General features: G+C 44.8%; 1 protein-coding gene across 5 annotated transcripts in view; it reads right to left on the reverse strand.

Annotated features, from left to right (window-relative positions):
* Window positions 1-21,213, reverse strand: part of Large1 (LARGE xylosyl- and glucuronyltransferase 1) — a 573,700-nt gene extending 552,487 nt beyond the window's left edge. For 4 of the 5 annotated variants that reach the window (XM_026777408.1, XM_026777405.1, XM_026777407.1 and 1 more), the window contains exon 1: window positions 20,152-21,213. The gene's annotated coding sequence lies outside the window, so the exon portion shown is untranslated. The remainder of the gene's footprint in view (window positions 1-20,151) is intronic. The other variant, XM_026777409.1, reaches the window with a different exon arrangement.
* Window positions 21,214-22,088: the final 875 nt, after the last annotated feature.

The following is a 22,088-nucleotide window of genomic DNA, read 5'->3' on the forward strand; positions in this document are numbered from 1 at the left end:
GGGTGCACCCACCCACTGAGACAGTGGGGCTGATCTACTGGGAGCTCACCAAGGCCAGCTGAACTGTGACTGAAAAAGCATGGGACAAAACCGGACTCTCTGAACATGGCGAACAATGAGGGATGATGAGAAGCCAAGGACAATGGCACGGGATTTTGATCCTACTTCATGTTCTAGCTTTGTGGGAACCTAGCCAGTTTGGATGTTCACCTTCCTAGACCTGGACGGATGGGGGAGGACCTTGGACTTTTCACAGGGCAGGGAACCCTGACTGCTCTTTGGACTGGAGATGGGGGTGAAAGAGGAGTGGGGGGAGGGGGAGAGGGGTGGAAGGAGGGGGAGGGAAATGGGAGGCTGGGAGGAGGCGGAAACTTTTTTTTTCTCAATAAAAAATTTTAAAAAAAAAGTAAAGTCTGCAGAAAAGCATCATTTTCCATTAAAAGGTAAAGGCTTACAAAAAAGAAGAAAAAAGAAAGGAGAAAGGAATGCATTTTAATTAAATATGAAGACACCTGCTCCAAATGGAAAGGCAGTAAAATTACATTATGCCGCATATACTGCAGACCCTAAGAATGCTTGCAATTCTTTCTGGAACGCAACCAAAGTTGAATCTTAACTTATTCCATTTCCCTCTCTGAATTCTGCTGACGCCAGAGACATGCCACCTCAAATATGTACTGAGACACAAGACAGAGGGAAACAGAAGCCTGCCATCATCAGCTTATCTTCACAGAAATGACACAGCACATTAAAAGTGTTGCCACAAGCAGGAGCAAAAAAAATATGTAAGATAAAAGCAGCGAGAGTGCAGCTAAGAGAAGTATCCTTTTAAACAGGTAATAATCGCCAAAGGCTTCACATGCCCAAGGCACTTTAGATTCTCTGCGCTTTCCACTTTCAAAGAATGCTCTAGTAGATCACTAAATTAAGATATACAGAGCACCAAACACACGACACACTCTAGTAGACACAAAATGATGCATCTATACAACATGAGGCATCTAGTTTGGTATCTTCTCTAAAAAGCCCAAAAGCCACAGATTAACCATGAACTAGAAGCAATGGCTAAAGGCATTTTGTGCAACTCAAGCATCAAACTTTCCTGTGAAGGCATGTTGGATACACATCTCAGCCCCACAAATACCTCTGTCCCCTTCACAGATGTGTTGAGAAGGAAGTGGAGTGACCACAGTGAAGGTTCAAGGGTCTACTGAGTTCATAGGGAAAGTAAAAGCCTACCCATCTCTGTTTCCAGATCCAAACCCAGGAAGCTATCACTGTGGGCCTGGACCATGCCACTCTAAGACTAAAGGAGCTGTGATTGTCAGAACACACCCTCAACCAAAGCTATATCTTCTTTGTTTTATCCTCAACCTCCCATATATAGAAGCCCGTCTCCCCAGTATTCTGAATTAAGCTACACACCTCCATACCTAGGGTGTATGGGACCCCAGTAGCTAAGATACATACACATGGTCCAAATAAACCATGACTGGTAGGACAGAACAAGGAACAGCAGACATTCTAGCTTCCTGACTTTTCTTGCACACAGCCAGGACAAAAGTCACTGTAATCCTTAAAATACAGCACCAGGGAAGCTATCCACAGCCGCTTCTCCTAATTCCCTGGTCCCCTTGCATTATTCAGTGTTGGATTTTTACAGCCCATGGGGTTCCATTGTGGAATGGATTTTTAGAAACTCCCAGCAGCCTCCAAGAACAACAGTTCCACCTTCCAAATAAAGCTGAGTCAGAAGACTTGGAAGCAATACCTCTCTACTCCCTTTGGCCTAAGCCCAGCCAAGAGAGAACATGGCTGGGAGTTCCAATTCCAGCCACATAAATGCACTGTGTGACAAGAAAACAAACCCCAGTATATCTCGGTGTGCTCTTCTCTGTATCAGGTAGTTTGACACCCACTCATCAGGTTGCAGCGAAGACACAATGAGAATCATTAATCAAGTGGTTAATATTATTGATTATTGCCAGTGCTCCAAAAATAATAGTGTCTTTTTAATTCACTGCATGGGAGTCAGTTCAATGAAAGCTTATACACTGAGCTTGATTTTTTAGAATGCTTCAGCAGTTGATAATTATCAGCAAATAGGACAATATTTTAAATTAAAGTTACCCCAGCAAATATGATCACCCTTATTTTGTGTTATAACACAACAGAAATGAAAGACACGAGGTTATGCCCGTCAAACAAGGAAGAATAGGGAAGTGAGTTCACCTGCCAGAGGTGAGCAGGCAAAACTGGGTATCTGTATCTCTGGGTGGGGCACACAAGTCAGAAAGGAGAAGAGGACAGGAAGGAAGTAAGAGGAAAGATTCACTCTAACCATGAATGTATCTAAGTCTACAAAGAAAATGGAAAAGCAGAAGATTCTTATGTTTCCTCTGTTGCCAGCATCTGAAAAAGAGAAGATGCAGGCTGAGGTAACCAGTGAAAAAAGCCAAGATGGAGTGAATTCAGGCTCTGGTGAGCTGCTGCTGTACAGCAAGCTATCATCAACCAGCAGCCCAGGGCAGCAGACCTGTGTGAGCTCAGCTTCTGCAGCTCTGGCGTGAATCTGACCATGGCATGATAGATAATCAGGGCATCAACTTGCAAGGCTGCAGTCAGTGTCACCAGGTGGTATTCTTGTGCATGGAGCCCTGGTAAAAATCTATCCATAAGCTCATTTGAGTGTCCATTCATTTCCTTGTACCTGAGGGACCTGTCTGCTTGTTGACTGATACCTAGGGTCACTTTCAGGCCCCGAACCAACTGAAGTTCCTTGCTGTGTGTGCTCCAATGTGTGGCAACTTCATGAAGGCAGCAATAGTCTCATGCAAGAGTAACAGAATGGAATCCCAAAAGTGCCCTTCCAGTCCCTCAGCCACTGACTATTGATTATGAAGAGGCCAAGTCTCTTGGTACACAGGTGGGTTTATCTAGAAGGCCCCCAGAGTATCCATCTCCTGCTATTACAATCTGGCTCTGTTGCACTGTTTGAAATTTCTGCAATTAGATATTTATTCTCTTTGTTTTCAAATGAAAATTGAGCAAAGCAGCTTAAGTGTGAGAAGCAACAGAGCCAAAGTGCCTTCCTGCCAGCCAGCCCTGATGATAGACTAGGCAGAGTTCCCCAAAGAGAAGAAATCTGGCGTTAGTGCTCTGCTTTCCCAGCCTTCACCCTAAGTATCCATCAGGACCTACACAGGTTAAAGGCAGGACCCCCCCTGAAAGGCCTCTACGTCCCTTTGCCAAAAGTACAGAAATAAGAGGAAAGAAAATTTGACTGGACACACCCATACTGGCAAAGCATCTGCTGCCAAAAAGCGAACATGTTACAGCCGTTAGATCAAGCCCATTCTTCTGGGAAGCTTTACATGCCCACTTCTCTGCTTTATTTTGCTTACCCTCAAAAGCTGAAAGTAGTAAAAACTCTCACTGGTGATATATGTGGATGAAATCCTGTAGACCTGTCATGCCATGTAGGATGGGGCTCTTCTTTTGCATCTTAGTAAGACTGAGTGTACTCTGCTCTTACACAACCATCCATCTCAAAACTTGATATCCACCTGCTGAAACTGTCTTCTGCTGCTGTTCCAAAGGGGCACAAAGTTGGAAACCACAATGAGTCAGAACAGCCAGGCATGATGAAAACATGCAAGGAGGCAGAGAAGCCCTTATCTGGCTCTATTTTATCCTTGCCAGAGAAGGTGAAAGCTCAGGGTAAATGCCAACCAGTGCACAGATAGATGAATGGTGGCGCTTTATTACGGAGCCTAAGTGACTGCAAACAGGCCATTATCAAATCTCTTTGGTGACAAAGCTCCATGTGGAAGGGGACAAATAAAAATAAGTACATTAAGCACAATAAATCACAGGGACCTGTCGTTGAGACCTATTATCCCTGGGGCATTACTAGGCTGTTTTCCTCTGGGCTTTCAGCTATTGGATCCTGGTTTATTCCTCATTGTTTTAATATTGCATCCATTACTCTCTGCACCATGAAGAGCCTGCTGTTTCTCTGCACTTCTGGGTAGCAAGGGCATAATTTGTTTTATGACTTGCTGAGGAAGGTGGCTGGTTTTTTTTACCCCCTCATCTTTAAAGGATGCATTCAATAATCATAGGAACAAGACCCTGATTTAAAAAGGAAGACCTGACCGTGCCATTCCTTCCATTGCGGTCCAGTGATATGATCACAGCTGTAGCAACTCAAAGGCACCCAATAGGAGGGCTCTGTAATTTCTTTGGGGGGGCATCATCTGAAAAAATGTAAGTCTTGTTTCAAAGAGTTACTGAATCATGACAAAGGTAGCCTGGGCTCGGGAGAGCCAGCAAGCAGCTGGAACTCCAGAGTGGAGGTTTTACTACTCCATTGGTGTGACCTTGGACAAGTCCCTTGATTTTTCTGGACCTATAACTAAAAGGTATGAAACCATAAATTTTATGGTTTGTCTTATTGTCTACACAATAATCCAGCTAATCCACATGCCTCTTTAAAACCCTAGAAACTCCTATCTTTCAATGAGACACAAAGAAAGCATGAAACACTTTGATAACAACACTTCTATTTCCTCCTTTCTCCCCACCAAAGAATGCCTCTGAAGAGAAAAATTATGTAATGGCCCAAATCTTGCGCCAATGGTTCCTTCTTCTCCGTGCCTTCTCAATCTGTGAGACTGTATTTTTCTAGGACACCTCACTGCATATCTAGTCAAGTCCTCTTCTGCTATTATCCATCAGGAAGTAAGCAGAAGGAAAAGTGCTTAAGGAGAGGCTGTACTGGGTCAGATCACCACAGCAGAGGCCATTAAATTCTTCCCCACTGGAAGTGAACAAGACAGCAAATTCCCTCAACTCTTCTGCAAGATGCCTGCCAACTACTGCATGTAGTGAAGAGACATCAATATTCCTTCCAGGTATCCCCATTTCAATTACTGTATCTAAATCTCCCCACAAAAAAGAACACTTCTTGCAATGTAACACTTCCAAGTGTGGCTCTGTATGAGGCCAGCATATAACCAAATTGATCCCAGAACTTCATCATCCATCTGAGAAGCAGTGACATAAAATCTGCAGCTGACAGCACCCAACTATCAAAATACTCCATAAAGGACTCAAATTCAGAAAAGGAAAGAAAAAAGTTACAAGCTTTCCTGTGTTAGAAATAGAGCTGGGTTTTACGGATCATCAAAGCTTGTTGAGCAGCCTCTTGGGAGTGGAATAAAGATTCTGTCTAGCCAAGCGATGCTCTGGTTTTGCAAAATTTGATGTAACAGCCCAATAAATACCAAGTGGAGTTAGATATATGGTAGTTTTTAGCCCAGAACTGCAGGTGACAAGCAAAAAAAGAAGTGGCTTTGCCTAGAAACAAAAGGGTTAGGAACAGCCTAACCTGGTCATTGAACCCTGTCTCGCTGAGTAAAAGTGTTCCATGTAGAGACTTTATTTTATTATCCTCCTCACCCTAGGGGGGTTGGTGTACAATTCTGGCACATTGAAGATGGTCAGCAATTGCAGGTCACTGAAGGAGTCTGGGCAAAGTGACATTAACTACCGTGGCCTTCAGAAATGCTAATCTGATGATGAAAATTAGGCTAGCATATATTTAACAAAGAAGTGAGATTTCTGCAGCAGTTTAAGTATCTTTTAAAAAAATGAAGAGCTAGATGCAATCGCACATGCCTGAAATACAGGCATTTGATTGCGGAAGAAGACGATGCGTTCAAGGTTAGCCTGGGCTACACAAGACACTGTCTCAAAAAAAAAGAGCTACAAAACAAACAAAACACAAATTCAAGACATGCCTACCTCTGACATTTGTGTTACAACTGAAGCTAAAAGAAGCCAAAGAAACAGCCCCCCCCCTCCTTGAACTGTAAGTGTGAAGGTTTCCAGGGTTTCCAAGGTTTGTTTGTGGCTTTGGTCCCTCACCATTACAAGTTATTAGAAGATTCAAGAAAGAAACTTTTTTCTTAGTCTCTGTCCTCAATGAAGCTCTTTTGAATTCCAAAACCGAAATCACAAAACTAAATTAATAAACGCAGAATGTACCCACATGTTATGCTCCCCATAAAAGATTCAAAAGCTGGATGCATACCACAGGATCCATACCAATTTACACCAATGGCAGCAGTTAGTGCCCATCAATTCAGTCAGAGAAGGCAACCAATCCATAAGTCTAAGGGTGTAGACCCCACCACAGTGATATGTCCCTCTCAATCCAGGACCAGAATTCTCCGAGTCCTACCTAGCACGTAACTTCAGTCAAAATTCAAATTTTACTTCTCAAAGAACTTTTCATTTAAAAAACTCACAGAGCCTATCATGGGTAAGACCCAGAACCTGGTTTGATATCATAGACTTCATATGGGGCCCTGGGCCATCACCCTGCGAATACATACAGATGCTTATGTCGCAATAAACCTATTGTAAAAGAAAAATGATGTATGCCATACACCTAACCTAACAAACTCAGCAGTGTGCTACACTTCAGAGCACAGGTAGTTTACCACTCTGGTATACTGGATGACAGACAGCTACAGCTCCATGCTGCTTTACACCATCCCGTGGAGACTCTACTCTGTATCACCCAGGAAAAGATCACAGTTCAAAACCCAAAGGCATATCACATCCACATCATACCAAAGTCAAAAGTTTAGAATAAACTGAACCTTATAGCAAGTCAGAAGCCATCTGTGTTCTAGGATACCTTCTCACAAGATTGTGCTTGGTCTCTGAGCTGAAGGTGGGAAAGGGTGACAGTCCCTGTTTCATAGATAGGAGACTGAAGCTGAGAGGACACAGGTTTTATTGTCACACTTTCTGCTTCCAAAAGATAACCCACAATATCTCATAAAGAATTCTTAAGAATAAGGTTTTCATGGAAGTGATCACATTAAGATGAGTATTAGTGTAAGCCCTAACCAAACAGCTGGTACCAGCACAGAAAGAATTTTGAGGCTGAGAGATGGTTCACAAGCATAAGGAGCAGAATTCAGAGCCCCAGTACCAACATAAATGCAAGCAGGTGTGGTAGCCCACCTGTAATCAAAGCACTGTAGAAGCAAGAAATTACCAGAGCAAGCTGGTTAGCCAGCCCATGAGCTCTGGGCTCCACATTATATACAATGTGGAGAGCAATAGGGAAAGACACTGCACAACAAGCTCTGAACCTACATGCACACATGTGCAGGAACACACATGTGCCCCTTGATAGTCAGTCTGATTCTCTCACGGACGGAATTGCTTTCCACCAAGATAACCTCTAAGCAAGAGGTGATAAGTGCATCATAAGTACATCTTGTAGCAATGATCTTTCTAGAGCATTAAGCTTAGAATTTTTTTAGATGACAGGTAAGGAAAATTAAAATGAAGGATGCGGGGTTGACACAGAAAAACTACAACTTAACAAGACAAAGTCTACCGCCACATCGCTCATCGGATGATCCATTATCACCCCAGTCAATGAGTATATGGCAATTAAAACAACAGTTAACACACTAGCAAGAAGAGTGACAATGTCTTGACAAAACAGATAAATGGGCAGGTCTGTCATCTGTTTAATGTAAAAGATGATGAGCTCAGAAATACATGAACATCATTTCAAAACAAAAGTAGCCCTTTTGTGATTTGGTCAACTCATCTATGAACCCCTACCTTTGCAAAATGTGATCCCTAAGACACAGAAAACAAGATAACAACTGTCATACATAGACACACTAGCTCCAACACCTGAAGACTTCAGTAAAGTTTTTGACCACAGAGAATCGGCTACCCTATGCCAAGAGTAGAGAGGACAGTTCTCGCTACTACAAAGTTGTACGTTAGAGCCTCAGTACGCTCATTTTACAAACAAAGAACACCCTTGGGATTTGTTTTTTAATGATAATGGCAAGGCTTCAAGTCCAAGAGTCAGCACTGAGCCTAAGCAGATAATTGTCCTGACCCTTACCACCTCATTCCAAGCATTTTAAGCAAGCCAGTTGTCCTTCTGTACACCTGTCCTCTCTATTCGGGTACACCTGTCCTCTCTATTCCATCAAAAGGAAAAAGTGTCCCCAAACAGCAGCCTGCAAAGACACCATCCCTGGGTTGCTTTGTCTACATTGACAGACCAGAATGTGCTACAAATTTGTGTTTCAAAGTTTGCACAAAACTGGTCAAATATTACCTACTGAACAACAGCATTAAAACACATCCCTGCTAAGGGTAGGATTATGGCTCCTCACCAAGCTCAAATACTGAGAAGTCTGTAAATGAAGTCAGCAAATCAGGATATGACTGTGTTTGGAGAGAGGGCTCTCATGGAGGCTACAAGGGTAAAATACAGTCATTATCCTCACCCAGTGTGGTTTCATCCATAAAAGAAGGGCAGATTAGAGATCCATAGACAAAAATAATAAAAAGATAAAGTAAAGACTAACAAAGGAGGCAGGCCTTGGAAGACACAGTCCTGCCACACTATTGCCTCAAAACTACTAGAAAATAAATTTCTGCAGTGGTGATAACACTTTTCCTGGAGAGTGATGAACTAACATCTATTCACCCAGATAGGATACTAATAAACAGACCAAAGAAATTACCCCACCCCAGCTGAGTTTCATAAACCCAAGTTTATTTGGCTCACTTATAATAGGAGCATGGGTGAAGTTGTAAACAACAGTAAACACAGAGCGCCACAAAAAAGTCCCACCCCAGATAGGTCATGACCTGGGGGAAACTGTATCACTGGAACTCCCAACCCAGTAACCTTCTACTATATGCTGGAGCATCTCCCAAGACCACATACAACTAGAGAAGGAATGGGTGGGAGGGAGAGACCAGAATCACAGAAGGAGTGTTCACAGGCCCAGTATTGTGAGGGTCTCATTGAACATCACGCTGCTTGGATTCAAAGGATAATCACCAGTTTCTACAACAGTTGTTGAAGTCCTCCCACACACCCACATACAGTATTGTTATAACATCCCTGGCAAACTAATCTACATGGGGGCCAATATTTTTAAGTTACCTTTTTAAGATGTTTAAAGAATAAAACCATGTTAAGGGAGGAAAAAGTCACAAAATGTACTGTGTTGAGGATTCCTTGTCCTTGCGACTAAGGTTTTGACATGACAAATGTAGGGAGTGGAAGGCAACTCCCAGGCCATCCTGTCAGTGTCTACGTGGACATCCCAAGAGGAGAAGCTGGTGGCTGGGGCAGTAGAGGAAGCACACCCAAGAGAATAAGCATAGTGGCATCTAAACTTCAGGTCTGCTACAGAACTATGGAAAGTCATTCAAACATGACTCATGCCCTTTCCCAACCTGCTCCTGAGATGTGATTCTTATACCAGAATAGGACTATTACTTTACCAGATAAGACCGGGAAAAGACACTCCCCTTCACCTGAGATGGTAAGATGGGACACAGGCTCCAGGAACCCTCACAGTCACCCAATAGGGAGAGCTTTCCTAAGAGTGAAGACAACATGAGGAGAAAGCAGAAGAAACGATCAACTGATGTACAAAGACACTTAAGAACCTGGCTGGCATACCCTGCAACGTACCCTGAACTCTCCAGTCCAGGGACAGGACTGCCTTCCCTTCCCCTTTCTGCCCTTCCCTATATAATCCTGCCATTTTGGCTACACCTGGCCTTTTTTATCCTTTTTCACCCTTCACCTTCCTAGCCTCTTGGTCCCCTGGCTCTCACCTCCCCGTTGTCCTCACATGGCCCGGCTTAGGGTCATGTTCACTGTGGATTCTCCAGATATCTCTGCCTCTAGCTACACTCTTCCTCATATCTACAATAAATCTTCTCCTCTCCCATACCTAGGAGAAGTCATGTCCTCCTTTTATTTATTTTTTCTTTCACCCTCCACCATGACCTCGGGGCAACAGTATTCTATTTATTGCTAAGGACATGCAGTCAGTACAGTTGAGAATGCTTTAAGAAACAAATTCATATCATGCTAGCTACCCCTGCAGGAAAGGAAGGCTCTCCAGGTCCAGTAGAAAAATACCACATTACACCAGCCCAGTCTACACCACACTAAAATATCAGTATCACCATTTATTGGTCAAACAGTACTTCTGGGTTTAGGATAAAGCCCTGAAGATAAAGAGCCTTAGGTACAGTGGGAGCTGATGACAGGTAAACTGCAGGCTAGTGAGAGAGGCAGAATTGTGAAAAGGGGGCAGCACTCAGCAGAACAGAGTGCCAATATCATTCAGCACCCAGAACCAGGAAGGCTAAGAAGGGCTTCTTAGGCTGGTTTCAAGTAGGAACTAGAAATGTTCCATGCAGAAAAGGGGAAAAAGTTGAACAGGCAAAGAAAGTAAGTACAGACCTTGTCAAGTACGGGCAAAATAACTAATAAATAGGGAAACTATGAAGTTAGGGATTGGAGGTCCCTAAGTGGGGAGTGGAGGGAAGAAGATGAAGCAACTGTGCTGGAGATGGTTCACAATAAGCTTTGTGTGTCCCATTAGAAAGGTAGAAGCTTTCTAGTCACTAGCCAGTGAGGGCAAATCCACGGACTATTCTAGAAAAGTTCTTACTCCCCAAAGGTAAGTAGAATGCCCTACTTAAAAAAAAAAAAAAATGTGGCTGTCTAGAATGGCTTACTCTAACATTATACAAAGAATATCCCCACAGTCCAGCAGAAAACAACATGGCAGACATGAGGGTAGAGGGCAGAGCCCTGACCAGGCTTCTAATGTGAAGCACAATCCAGATGGAAGAATTCTTAGCATCTGCTCTCAGCCCCTGCAGGTACCATAGAAGCCACTTGTGAAGAAAAGAAATTTCTCTATTATGTCCCTTACTGAGTATCAGACAAAACCCAGAAAAAGATTGTTCTATGACTCTGGGTCCATTTAAACAAACCTCTAATAAGAGAGGCTCAAGACGACCTCACCAAAGTCCCATCCCCATCACAGCTTAAGGAGAAACTATTTTTAGATTATGGCTGGGTCATGAGTTGACTTTATTCCAATGAGGCTGCCTTTAGAATGAGTAATGATAATCATCTCCAACATCAATGTCAAGCTTAAGTTGAGCTAATGATGAAGACTGGAAAAGTTTTCAGAAACATCTGTTGGCCTCTGTCCTGTGGCAACAATTCCATCCAGGGATTTTTAGACAATGCATACTGCTACACTTGAGAGGGTCCTCCAGAATTTTCCAATGTGCCATTGTCAGACAATGGAGCCTACCTACTGTGAGGTATTTGGGTTAAGCAGCGTGTATTAGTTACTTTCTTCATTGCACCTGCAATGACTTTGCTAAAAGACTCTAGCTGGTTTCTTCTCAAACCTCAAGTTAGATATTTGTTCTTTTGTCAACCTCACCTGGCCTGAATCCTTTCACTCATGGTTTAAGTACTTCACACCCAAGAGCCTGACTTTAATACTGCCTCTTCCACAGAATTTTAGAACAATTCCTACTTCTGGTTCCCATGAACACCTTCAGCTAAACACTCCCCAACATCATCCCCCGCTTTCTATTCGGACCCCGCAACTCATCTATATCTTATGTTGTGCTTCACTCAGACACATTTTCCCCAAACTCTCCAACTTTGTTTCTTAACGTCAACAGCAGAAGTCTCTAGCCTTAATTCAACCACATGTCTGTAAAGGATCTCTAGGTGCTAGAAATTTATGGAATGCTCCCATGAATTTTAAGATGGGTGTGGCCTCAGCACACAATGAGAGAAACAGTAAGGGATGACAACACCAGGGCTCTGCTCTGGATTTGGCATGGCCCCCGTCACTCTATCATCTCATCTCAGATTCACAAGGATTCAAATGGAATATCATCCTCCTCTTTGATCCCTTCAGGCTACCAAGCAGTGTGCCAGTGTGCATCTCTTTCTGTTCCTACCTTTTTAGCATTTACTTCCCTACCCTAGTCAAGGACATGAGTGAATGATCACTGCACCTCTATTCCTGCACATGGAATAATCTGGTGGATGTTGGCTCCATGAGCCAAGGGAACACCATAAAGACATGGAATGTCACAGAGCCTGTAGTCAGGAAGGAAAGACTGTAACCAGACAGCAGAACAGTAAGGGTCTAACTAGCAAAGGAAGTAAGTGTATCAAAGTCATCTAAAAGGGCAAGTAGAACTTGGGAGTCACACAGGCTGAATGCAGGAAAGCCAGGGCAAGGCCAGCCCTCAGATAACCAGACTGAAGAAACATAACCACTAAGAGCTGAGTCCTGGTGACCTAGTCAAGAATGAGCCCCCACATTTTATGGGGGCTGTGAAAATAAAGTCACTAAAAGGGGTTCTAATGGAGGCTTGTCTGTACTAAGGTACACTGAGTAGGTATGAAACACACTGAAGTAGAAAGTATGGAAAGACAGGAGGGAAACTGAGGACAGAGCCGAAAAATAGGGTGTATGAGACTGGAACCAAAGGCTGATACAGATGGAGAACAGGAAGCGTGGACTCTAGTCCCACCTTTCCAGTGAAGAATCCTCCTTACCTCATTGGCCTCAGTATCCAAGGCTTAGGTATGAAAGAGCTGATCTCAGGCTTCAACTGCCTCCCTTAGGCTGAATGAAGGAACTGACCTGGGGAGTCAGCTACCTCCTTCAGACTGAATGGTGTCCCAGCACAGCTGCTCTGATCACAGGGAGAAGCTGTCCATGCTAAACTAAGTCATGATCCTGAGGAGTTCAGATGAAGCAACTCAAGTTAACACAGATGGGCAAAGACGTCTACTGCGCAGAGGCCTCTTCCCTGACCTTTTCTCACTGAGGTAGTGTCTCTCCCTTCAATCCTGGAAATCTACTTCACCCTCCCAACACAAAAGCCATGGCCCCATCACAGTCATGCCATAGCCACTGTCATTAGCACTAGATGCTCCAATCACTCTAAGGCTTGTATTGAAAATGCTTTAAGAAATTTTCAATACATCTTGTATCTGAATGTGAACCAGCTTGAGGGTACACCCATTCTTCCCAATCCAAATAAGTTAAAATCCCTATATATCAGAGGAAAGAGCATAGGGGCATTCTATTATGGCACTTACACACAGAGATAAGCCTTCAGAGAATTTATTTTGTTGATCTGAAATGCCAATGGCAAATTGAAAATAAAAGCTCTGTAAAGTGGCTGCAGGTAGTTCAAGTTCATCCCATGTACACTGGGATCTGCTGAAATGTCCCCCTCCCTGGTCACTGCACCTCAACAGTGAAAAGAGGGCTACCCTTTCATTCACTAAATTGATCATTTGGGGCTGATACTGTAACTACTTACTTCAGTGCTTAGTAAAGCACCAGTCATCGTACTAGAGGTAGGAAAAAACCCACCCCATCCTTCTGCTTGTGTCTCTCAAGGAGAACAGTAAATGCCTCTCCCAGATAAGAGCCAGTATCTGTTGGCGAAGCTGGAACACACTGTTGGCTTATTAAGGATCCATACAACTGTTCTGGAAACTAATGTAGGGGGTGGTGATAGCTTCCAGTCAGTCACACATGTCAACCTTATTCAAAAGAAAAAAATATGCATCTATATGTGTGAAGCAGTAGTCATCACTAACAGTAAAATAACACTCAAGACCCAATCCCTTTACAAATAATTTTAAAAACCTAAGAAATGCACAAGGCCTTCTGCTTCAGCAAATCCTCCTACTATCATGGAGGGCTGGAGAGATCGGCCAAGCTATTTCTTTCCAATTGGCCTTGGTAATTCAGAAAAGGACCCAGTGAAAAGCAAAGCTCTCCCAGTGGTCAGGGTTCCGTTTCCTTTGGCATCTGCTACCTGTCCAAAGCAAAGCCCCATAATGTGACAAGAACAGCTCCAATTATGGATGAGACTGTACTTTCCATTCTACCCCAGCCTGTGAGCCTGGGATTACCTGCAACTCCAAAATTACCTCTGCTGCCTTAAATGCCTCTATTTCACTTCATTCCTAGAACAAACTCTCTTCTGAGGATTTGATAAAAAATATAGGTACTTGGGGGTCAGAGACAATACAACCACAAAACCCCCTATAGGACTGTAGCAATGACAGAATGCTTTCCCCCTACAAGGTCAAATGGAAGGACTTCCTTCTGAAGGTATCAGGCAGAAGACTATAGAAGGGTCAATTCCTGTTTTTATCTACTTCATTTTGAAACAGTTAAAATGATCATTGTTTTTGCTTGGTTTTCTTTTTATCACAAAGCTCTTCTTTCTCAAGTAGTACCTAAGTGGTGTAGGAGGTCCTTCTGTATCAGACCCCATGGTTCTCCTGCCCAAGAAGGACACTGTTTAGACTCAGGCAGGGGTTAAAGTAGCCGAGTAGCAGGACACAGCCCGATCCTCCTTACTACATAACATTCCAGGGTCAATCTATCTGCAAGCAAGCAAGCTTTTTCATATGTTCATGGCCTCACGTACAAGAGGTTCTATGAAGTTTACAACAAAGAGCAAAGGCTGACATTCTTCTTAAACACACCTTTGTACTGGTCAGGTCTCTTCCAATTCAGAGCAGAGAACTAAAGCCCTACTTGATCTAAATCTTGCTGTTAACTAGCTTAGGTTGGGCCTCTCCCTATTCAGGAGTCTAAACTGCTAGATATAAAGTAAGCAATGCCTTATGGACAGATGCTACCCAGAATCTTAAAGCAACCCATCCAATACAGGCATAGAAGATGCAAAGCAAACGAGCAAGTATTAAAAATACATGTAGACATACGTACACATACACCTTTTATTACCTCTGTCCTGGCTCCTGATCTTAATTAAACATACATGGTCCTGGAAATTACAATCGCAACTTTGAGTTTCTGTTCTTTCTAATACCCTCAGAGAGCATAGCTCCACTATTGATCCTCTTCCTTACCACATGCAGGCAGTCCTAGAGAGTCTAGACTAAGAGGATTTGCCATTAGGTATGCAACCAGCAGCAGACAGAAAGCATTAAAAATTGTGTCCAGAGCTGGAGAGATAGCATGGCAGTTAGGAGTACTTGCTGTCCTTGCAGAGAACCTAGGTTCAGTTTCCAATATCCAGAGACAGCTTATAAGTCTATAACTCTAACTCCAGGGATTTCGGTGTCCTTTGATGTGGGATCCCCCTCTGTGTGCTGTGAATACATTTTATTAGCATCAGTTAATAAAGAAGCTCCTTTGGCCTATGGCAGGGCGAACATAGCAAGACAGAAAATCCAAGCAAGGATAGAGAAGGAAAGAAGGTAGAGTCAGAGAGATGCCATGTAGCTGCCGAAGGAGAAAGACAAAAGAACCTTACCAAGTAAGCTACAGCCTCGTGGCTATACACAGATTAATAGGAATGGGTTAATTTAAGATGTAAGAGCTAGCTAGAAATATAACTTAAGCTGTAGGCAAAACAATGTTGTAATTAATATAGTTTCTGTGTGATTATCCTGGTCTGAAATTAAAGTACAGTCTCTATTTACAGTCCTCTTCTGGAACCGGGGGGAACACGCATGTATACAGTATTTTACAATCAGGCAAGGCACTCATACACGTAAAGTAAAAATAAGCCTTTAAATAAAATTAAAAATAAAAATTGTGACTATATTAAACATGTAGACATTTTTCTCTGTCATTTGCTTTCTAAACATCACACTGTAATTCATGTATCATTTACATTGGGGTAGGTATTATAAATAATGTAGATGTTATAAAACTATATAGGAGGTGTACATAGTTTATATGCAAACACTAGACCATCTTAGAAAAGGAGCTTAAACATCTGTGAAAATTGGTATTAAGGGGGAGGAACCTAAGAATCAATCACCTACAGAAACCAAGACCAAGGAACAAACTAAAGTTTACCACTGCAACACACAAAGGTTGACAGACATGTACATGCATACTCCCATTTTCAACAGTATAAAACTCTTCTAACAACAAAGAAAGTTGAGACTAGAATGGAAATGATTATGATACTGAAACGCTGTTAAGGTGTGAAACACAGCCATAACTCTATCTGGATCTAAAGCTGACAAAATAAATTTAGTCTAATAGGAGGCAGTTTTGTCCTCACCATACTGTATTATGTGTTAAGTAACTGAGTTCTTTATCGCACTGCTGTGTAAAAACCCCGGATGTCATTCATACACAGAAGGCAGATGTAGGGTTGAAAAGGGACCCTTTATTTGCATGCTAATAACTTTTGAAAGGACATGAAAAATTCTACATGGAAACAACAGACACCAAAATATTTGTCTATGTTTAATAACAATATGGGGTAATCAACTAGTATTCTTGGACTTGCCTGACAACCATTTTTGCCCTCTTTTGATTATATAGAGAATGAGGATAAGATACAATCTCTAGCATGGGGCCCTGTTAAGTTACTAACCTCCCAACTCCAAGTTTTCCTTCCCTAGAAATTCTCCTTTTCCAGCTGCCATTCCACATGACTGACGTACAATGGGGCACATGCTGCTGTCACCCTTATTCCCACTAACCTGGGAAACTAAAAGTCGTCCTTTGAACACACCTGCACAGTAGTACTCAGCTTGCAGGAGTGGATGTCTGCCTGCTACCCATGACCAACAATGAGTCAAATGAAGAGCCTCCATGACCTGCACACACGGTAAGGCACTTGTACCAATGTTCACAAGCAATCACTCCTTTCCAATAGAGAAGTACAAAATCACTCCTTTCTAATAGAGAAGTGTACAACAGTGAAGCCACATAACCCAAGCCATCATCATTCCTGCCTCTCTGAGAATCTCTAGGTACAGACACATTCACCTGTTCACCAACCCTACAGAAGGCCGGTCAGTATTCTGCCTCAGGTACCTCCTCCACCTCTGCCAAAGGGCTTCCCTCAAATTCCTAAGACTCCCGTCATGGCTTAGAACCACAGACCAGATGCTCTCAGGCTTTCACAGGCTGTTACTCAATGACAAGTCTAACCACATTCCCCTTTTCCAATCTCTTACCTCTTGGTTATATTATACCTATGAAAATCAATTTGTAAAGCCTTAATAGAAGGTAAGACTCTACATTTATCATTTTTCCTAGACCACAATAGCAGTACTCCTTAAACTACCTACATATGCATTATACTTTTGAGTAAAAGGTCGCAGATGCAATCTAACAGACCCCAGAGTTCCTGGCAATGAAATGACTTGCAGAATTTTGCAAGTTCCAAACAAAATTTAATTCTACATGCTGAATCAGGCTTCTTAAGACTCGAGTAGTACCTAGATCTTGATGTATGTAATTTGTCCTTTGAGTGCCAATATTTTGGAATGGGCAGTCTCTTAAAGCTCTTCCTTCTTACCTTTTGTGTCTTTCATAAGAATTAGCTGCTAGCCGGGCGGTGGTGGCACACGCCTTTAATCCCAGCACTTGGGAGGCAGAGGCAGGCGGATCTCTGTGAGTTTGAGACCAGCCTGGTCTACAGAGCTAGTTCCAGGACAGGCTCCAAAACTACAGAGAAACCCTGTCTCGAAAAAAAAAAAAAAAAGAATTAGCTGCTATGCACAGACTTGGGCCAAAGGGCTTTGTTCTTCAGGGAAATACAATTATCTTCTAATTCTGTTAGAAGAATCCCAGACACTAATGATTTAACACTGTTCAAATTGCAGAGAGCATCTAAGCCCAACCATGCTGTCAAATGATATGTTACCATCTGTGTAAGGAATGTACTTTTAAGAAGATGATAGCAAGAAACTTGATGGAATTCATCTCAGAGATGTTTTGAAGAAGTGTTATTTTTGAAATCTGGGTTATATAGTCCAAAAGTCCCCCTCATCTCCCAAGAAGGAGGGGCTGGGTATGTCACTGAGTAGTGGTATGAAGCCATGAGTTTGAACCTCAGAACTACAAAGCGGATGGAGGGATAGTTACAAGTAATATTAGGTAATTTAAAATTAGCATGACCCCATGAAAAAGGCAGGAGTTTACAGGAGACTATCTTCCCAAAATGTATAGTCATTATATGCTTAAAACACTATAACTGGCCGGGCGGTGGTGGCGCAAGCCTTTAATCCCAGCACTCGGGAGACAGAGGCAGGCGGATCTCTGTGAGTTCGAGACCAGCCTGGTCTACAAAAGTAGTTCCAGGACAGGCTCCAAAACCACAGAGAAACCCTGTCTCGAAAAAAAAAAAAAAAAAAAAACAAAACCACTATAACTGAATCTGACCAGCTTTGTAGTTAACAACCAAGTTGTCCACATGACACTGTAGATAAAACCAGGCCCACCACACAAATATTGGAATCCATTCACTAATGCAAACACAAGTTGGGTACCAAAAAGTTACAATTATGAGCTTTAACAAAAAGCCATGGCTGTTTCTAGCATCTGTTCTTGGTCTTTGTGCTTTGGTGGTGGAATAGAAAACCAGTCCGCCCTAGTGTCCTGTAGGTGGCTGGAGGGCTGAGACATTGTGAAAAGCAGCCTCCTCCGTCAAGCATTGACTAAAAAACAGGAGAACCTAGGAAAACGTTGGAAACCTAGAAAAGAATTCTCATGACCTATTAGAGGATTAAATCTTTGATTTTATTTCTAAGGTTCTTCCAGTTTAAACTTAAAAGTCAAAGGAATCCATACCCTTTCACATCTAAAATATCAGTCCACAATTCAGACCACTCACAAGCTGTCTGTGCTGACCCAGGTTGGAGGGAATCTCTGCTTTAGAAGCCTCTCTGTCCTACTAAAGGAGTTTGCTGCCTTTCTTTAGCACTGGCAAATTCTGATAGCTTCTGCCCCTCTGAATGGAATTAACAGGCCCCAGCTCGACAAAATGTGTGTTCTCCTCAAGTAATTTTCACTAAGGTAAAAAGCACACTTCAAAACTAAAGGTACACAAGAGATGTGTGACACCGTCATGCAAGTTTTCCTTTAGTCTTTTTTCTCTCCTAGTGAGGCCCCAGCCTAGGCGAGGAATTCATTCATGTCATCCATCTGTAATGATGAGATGAGAAAAGAAACCACCATTTGTCCTTTTCCGAATTTAGAACCTTGTCCTATCTCGAGTCTATCAAATTGTTCCTGAGGTGGGAAGGCAGGAGAGGCAAGGAGGAACATTAGTCTCAGGTTACTGCATCCACCAGAGAATAAGCACTTTGGGTCCCCACTATGTCAATACAGGCATCTGCACTTAGGTGATGTGCACCCCCACCCCTCTCTACACCTCATGTCCCCTTGAAGGGAGAGTCTGAGTTCTTTCTTGAGAGACTTACGTAAGACCCTGTAAAACTTCCTGTGACATTCACAGAAAATGTAAGCTGCTATTTTGCTCCCTCGGGAAATCATTTTAAAGGACTGAGTGACAAAATTCACAGATTCAGAATTGAGCAGAAACCTACTCAACCCAGGTGCACCAACACAGGAACAGGAAAAAAACGCATCCCTATTAAACAGGGTCACCCAGGGGATGGACTGAATGTGCAAGAGACGATCTGTTCCCTTTGGCGTGACCCATTTAAAAGCAGATTGTTTCGAGGAAGCCCATAAGTTTAAAAAAAAATCTCACTCTGGCAAAGACATGGCTTGTAGAAAGAACTGTGGTTACATAGTGGGAGCGTTTCAAAGCAATGAACAGCATAACTTCATGATGCTCAAACTTTAGTCACCATCCCAAACGTCCAGAAGCAATGGCATTCACAATAAATTCTGTCTAGACCAGAACGGATTAAGAATAAACTTGATCCCTACAAGAAGTTTAGTCTAAAAGGAAGGATCAGGTGTGTTGGCTGTTCTCCCTCCTGTGGGTATTGACGCAAACCATCCACTCTAACCTAAAAAGCTTCTTGCAAAATGTGGATGCACACCCCCAAACCGTTCTCTCTTCAATTAATTACAAAGCAAGCTCTAGGGGCAACCCATCATGAAAGGCGGGTAGGTGAGCAGGGCAGAATGGCGGGAAGGGTCCCAGGGTAGTGGGAATACAGCACCTCCAGATGTTAGAGAACTCCCACACATAACATCCCACCCCACCATTGTCTACCTACATCTGTCCGCCTATGAGCCTGCCATACCCTGAGACAGGTCCTGAGAACACCAGAGATTTAGGGTCTTCAACCTCCTGCTTTTCCAGAACTCAAAGCCAAGGCAAAAACGGTGTGCCCTCCGTCTTGCACAATAACCTAAGCACACCGGGTATCAGCCACAGGTATGGGTAGCTTGTTAGGGCACTTCTCACCAAATCGCCTTACAAAGAGGTTCTCTCGCAACCTAGGGCTCTTACCTTGGCCTTGACTACCCAGGAAAAAGAACACTCCGAAAGAGCTGACACCGGAAAGCTTGGCGACACTGACGCCTAAGAAATGTAGGGGGTCCAGGTCGGTATCCCAGCAGGTGCCGTTTTAACCCGACGGTCGGTGCCAAGTGTAGACTTCGGGACAGCCTTAGGCTCCAAATACCACAGGAAAGGTCCGGGTAGCCGTGACAGCACTGTCCCTTCTTTCTCCTCCTCCTGGGCTGCTGCCGGGAGCTGTGTCTCGCCAAAAAGACTCTTCCAAGCCGGGAGCGTCTCGCGTGGGCAGGGGCCTGGGGCGGCCCAGGGTTGGGTCCCGCGGGAACCAGCGCCAGGAAGAAACGCGGAGCGGACACCCTACCGACTCCACCTAGCCGCTTAGCCCCTTCAGGGCAGGGCCTGCCCACAACCCTCCGGTGAGGCGAGTGAGTGCGGCCGCGCCCCGGCACCAGCGCCCCGGCTCGGGAACAGCGACCAGGCCGGGAGCTGCTCAGCGGGCCCTGGTGGCGAGAGCAGCGAGCGTGCACTGGGACCGGCGGTAGCTGGTCCCAGTGACCCTCCCCCCACCCGGGCCTGCGCGCCGGCCCGCGAGTGCACGAGAAGCGGGAGCTGGAGCGGGCCTCGCCCTGGAGTGGGGCGCGGGACCGGGGACTTGGGGCCGAGGTAGGCGACCCTTGGAAGGTCAGAGTCGCCGGGGCGCGGCAAGCGGGACGCAGCACTGTGGGTGCGGGGAACCCGGACGGGCGGCCCCCACCGCCGCCGACGCCTCCGAGACGCGCCGGCTTCCCGGAGCGCTCGGGTTTGGAACCGCGCGTCGGCTGCAGCCGCCGTGGGCAGCCTGGAGCTGCGAGCGGAGGGCGCGCGATCCCCGCTTCCCGCGCGCGGCCGAGCGGGAACCTCTGTGCGGGGACCCGCGTGGGAGCGCGCTGGCGGGCGCTGGGGTTCGAGCTCCGGGCTAGTCCGGCGGCCGCCGCGTGCTTAAAGCGTCCGGCTCGCTCAGCAGCTGCAGTGACTGTGTGTCAGTGTCAGGTCTGTGCAGCTGGGGGTGGGGGATGCAATCGGGACTGGGTTCCGAGCTGGGGAGGGACCGGAGCCTGCCTCGGGCCCCGCCCCCACCCCCGTGACCTCACGGACGACCAATGGACAGAGCCAGGAATGAGCGTCTCAAGTGCCCGCCCTACCTAGGCTCCGCCCACGGCCAGGCGCCTCCCTCCACTCCTTGACTCTCCGGATAGCAGGAAGAAGCAACACCCGGAGCGGGGATCCCGGGCCGGGTCGTGGGGAAAGAGAGCTGGCTGGAGCTCCCCACCCTTCTTCCCCCACTTGGGCCGCTCCCGTCCTCTCCGGGATTGGAGGAAAGAGGGGGAAGGGAGGCAGACCGAATCCGCAGCTGCTGCTGTAGGACTGCCTGCCGTGGGGGTCACCGAACCACCCACGATTTTACAAAATAGCGGTCTTTAGGAAGTAGGAAGTTTCTCCTGCTCTTTCTTCTGCTGGGGACAGGATATGAGGCAGCTGGAGCTGCGAAAAGTCCCCCCAGAAGGTTTTGACTGCATCTGTTAGGATTCTGGATCCAAGAATCCTCTGCAAGACAATTTTTTTCAGGGATATTTACATTTTTGTGCCCTCCCCAATACACACAGATGTGCCCCTTTCTAATTTTATTCTTGCTCAAATCCCCGTGTGCAACATCCCACTGGAGGGACTTCCAGCCTGCTGGTGTTAATGGTGAGGTTGGGGAGATGCCGAGAGTCCGCCCATGCAGCGGAGGAGCACAGGAATTTTGTCACGGTAAAGGGGACGGACTGTCCCTCCGGGGGGGGGGGGGGGGGGGCTAAGGCTGAAGCACAGTCTGGGAAGAGAAAGAAGATACCGGCGGATGGACAACTCCAACTGGAAAACCGAGCTCCAAGAGGGCAATCCAGCTC

The sequence above is a fragment of the Microtus ochrogaster genome, unplaced genomic scaffold (assembly GCF_000317375.1).
Source record: "Microtus ochrogaster isolate Prairie Vole_2 unplaced genomic scaffold, MicOch1.0 UNK63, whole genome shotgun sequence".
NCBI classification, from domain to species: Eukaryota; Metazoa; Chordata; class Mammalia; order Rodentia; family Cricetidae; genus Microtus; species Microtus ochrogaster.